This window comes from Poecilia formosa, unplaced genomic scaffold (assembly GCF_000485575.1).
Source record: "Poecilia formosa unplaced genomic scaffold, Poecilia_formosa-5.1.2 Scaffold70, whole genome shotgun sequence".
In the NCBI taxonomy this organism is placed as follows: domain Eukaryota; kingdom Metazoa; phylum Chordata; class Actinopteri; order Cyprinodontiformes; family Poeciliidae; genus Poecilia; species Poecilia formosa.
In genome coordinates this window covers 1,612,725-1,616,059 of record NW_006800009.1, presented here as the reverse complement: position 1 = coordinate 1,616,059, position 3,335 = coordinate 1,612,725, and the positions used below count along the sequence as shown (strand labels likewise).

The 3,335-nt window shown below is 46.0% G+C and overlaps 1 long non-coding RNA gene across 1 annotated transcript in view; it reads right to left on the bottom strand.

Annotated features, from left to right (window-relative positions):
* Nucleotides 1–2,112, bottom strand: part of LOC103140366 (uncharacterized) — a 5,032-nt gene extending 2,920 nt beyond the window's left edge. Inside the window, exon 1 of the long non-coding RNA XR_476492.2 lies at nt 1,920–2,112. This is a non-coding gene — a long non-coding RNA (uncharacterized LOC103140366). The remainder of the gene's footprint in view (nt 1–1,919) is intronic.
* Between the last annotated feature and the right edge of the window lie 1,223 nt (nt 2,113–3,335).

Sequence of the window (3,335 nt, the reverse complement as noted above, 5' to 3'; positions counted from 1 at the left end):
CTCTGGATGTTGTAGGGTTGTGTTGGCTCACGCGACTGCAATATCGCATGGACATCGGGGGCAGTTCCCCTGGATTGGCAGACTGGGGTGGTGGTCCCCTTGTTCAAAAAGGGGGACTGAAAGGTGTGCTCCAATTACAAGGGGGTCACACTCTTAAGCCTCCCTGGTAAAGTCTATTCAGGGGTCCTGGAGAGGAGGGTCCATCAGATAGTCGAACCTCAGATTCAGGAAGAGCAGTGTGGTTTTCGTCCTGGTCGTGGAACACTGGACCAGCTCTACACCCTCAGCAGGGTCCTGGAGGGAGCATGGGAGTTCGCCCAACCAGTCTACGTGTGTTTTGTGGATTTGGAGAAGGCGTTTGACCGTGTCCATAGAGGGGCTTTGTGGGGGGTCCTCCGGGAGTATGGGGTGCCGGGCCCTTTGATACGGGCTGTCAGGTCCCTGTACGACCGGTGTCAGAGTCTGGTCCGCATTGCCGGCAGTAAGTCGGACCAGTTTCCGGTGAGAGTTGGACTTGCCAGGGCTGCCCTTTGTCACCGATTCTGTTCATTACTTTCATGGACAAAATTTCTAGGCACAGCCGAGGTGTTGAGGGGATCCGTTTTGGTGGCCTTAGGATCGCATCTCTGCTTTTTGCGGATGATGTGGTCCTGTTGACTTCATCAGATCATGATCTGCAGCTCTCGCTGGAGCGGTTCGCGACCGAGTGTGAAGCGGCCGGGATGAGGATCAGTGCCTCCAAATCTGAGGCCATGGTCTTGAGCCGGAAAAGGGTAGAGTGCCTTCTCTGGGTCAGTGGGGGTCGTCCTGCCTCAAGTGGAGGACTTTAAGTATCTGGGGATCTTGTTCACGAATGAGGGAAGAACGGAGCGGAAGATCGACAGGCGGATTGGGGCAGCGTCTGCTGTGAAGCGAGCGCTGTACTGGTCCGTCGTGGTGAAGAGAGAGCCGAGTCAAAAAGCAAAGCTCTCAATTTACAGGTCGATCTACGTTCCCACCCTCATCTGTGGTCATGAGCTTTGGGTCATGACCGAAAGAACGAGATCACGGATACAAGCGGCCGAAATGGGTTTCCTCCGCAGGTTGGCTGGGCTCTCCCTTAGAGATAGGGTGAGAAACTCGGACATCTGGGAGGGAGTCGGAGTAGAGCAGCTGCTCCTCTACGTCGAGAGGAGCCAGTTGAGGTGGCTCGGGCATCTGGACGCCTCCCTGGTAAGGTGTTCCGGGCACGTCCCACGGGGAGGAGGCCTTGGGGAAGACCCAGGACACGCTGGAGGGACTATGTCTCTCAGCTGGCCTGGGATCGCCTTGGGGTTCCCCCAGAGGAGCTGGAAAAAGTGGCTGGGGAGAGGGAAGTCTGGGCCTCCCTTCTGAAGCTGCTGCCCACGCGACCCGACCCCGGATAAGCGGAAGAAAATGGATGGATGGAAGTTTTAAAAGTTGCATTTTGTTTTATGTGAATAATTTCACTTCCTCCCCCTCCTCCCATTTGTCTTGAGCTGCTTTTAGACTCTACAAACTAGTGTGTTTCTCTCATTTATATGAAATGTCCTATACAAACTGATGTGATTAATTTAAAGTCTCTGAGGACATGAACTGCAGTCGATTTTTTTTCTCTCAAAGATATCATGTCATTTATTCACTGTAGGTAGGTTTCCAGCTCTAACATCTTTGCTTTTGTCTTTCATTTCTACATTTTTCATATTTGTTATTTTCAGTCAAAGTGAAAAAGGAACAAAGCTTGAAAGACCTCCAGAAACCCTGCAGACAATGAAAAAGTTCATGTCAAGTGACCAGAAGTAATTAGTATAAGGAAGTAAGGACCTTCTGCAAAGTATTTTAACTGTATGGTTAAAATGAATTAAAAACACCACCACAATTAACTCTTAGTTTATGATAAAACAACAGCAAACATTCACCTGTTTCAGCTCTTGAACCTCATCCCGCAGGGCGTACACCACATCCACCAAACTCCTTCAATGAGATTAGATTCACACAGGCAGTTACATAAACCAGTATAAGTGACAATGAACGCTTAATTTAGGTTTGTACAAAAGGGTCCATGTTCTTTCAGGCAGTTAGTTTTGTCGTTTGAAATTAAAAATGAGAAAACGGAAATAGACTCGTTTTTTTCTTCGTTAAACTAAAATCAGAAATCGGATAACGGCTCGTTATCCGATTTCCGATTTAGTGCACAAAACGAAAATGGAAAAAATGGATAACGAGCACTCAATTTCGATTTTCATGATTTCATTTTTGACAAGCGCACTGTCCCGGAAGTTCTCTCTGTCCGGCTTTCACAGGAGCCGTATCACACATAGACATTATACAGGCTGTAGACAGACAAGGTAGTAGTATTTTCTTCCAAATGCAAGTCAGTTTAAGTAATGCTCCTCATCACTTCCACCTCTTCTTAATGGCAATAAAGAGTTCATTGAACTGCTGGTGTGAAGTCAGCTTTAATGCAAATATTTAAAGTTGCTCTTGTTACAACTCCACCTTTGTTCCTATTGACGCCAACAACACCGTCGAACTAAAATACAACATAAACTTAAGTGAGATGGTGTCATGAATACAATAACGACATAAAAAATGATATAAAACATATAAACATACCTCGCTGGCTGACCCTTCTGTTCGAGGTCTAATGCGGTTATTAAATGAATTCTTAAACTTAAATTACTTTTTACAGCCACTTGCTAACGTAACGCTTTCATACCACGTGCATCTTCTTTTCTGGATTCAACTTCCTACATAAGCCTTTCAAAATATGAATCGTAATAACAAAAAATGTGCAGCATAAGACAAAATAAAACATGTAAACTAAAACTATGGCAGTAAAACTCATGTGACAAATAAATAATACCGGACATCTGGTCACCGAGAAAAATGGTTAGCCTGAGTTTTTAATTTAGTTTTTATTATTATTTTTGAAAGGCCACAGCACAGGGGCGTGGCTTTCCACACCATCTTGCAGCCATACCTGTCTCGTCTCTGGACCAGCAAGATGGCCTCCATTGCACTGAGCCACCAGCAGCGATAAATAGAGGTAAGTACAGTATTAATTTGTCACAGAAAGTTGTTTTAAGATGTTTTAGGTTAGAAAGTAGCCCTCATCGCGTCATTTACGCTCTTAGTTTATGCAATTTCTTTTAAATGTTCTCCGGAGTTTTCAGAGCAGCGTAGCTCCGCTAACGGGGCCAGGCGGCTCCAGGCTCAGCGGGTGGGTGGAGTGTGTTTTTCTCGTTAATTTCGGCAAGTCAGCCTGTCGTTTTCCGCTGCTTGTTATCTGACCGTAGCGGCTTAAAGTGTGATAGGAAGAGTTTAATGTGTTT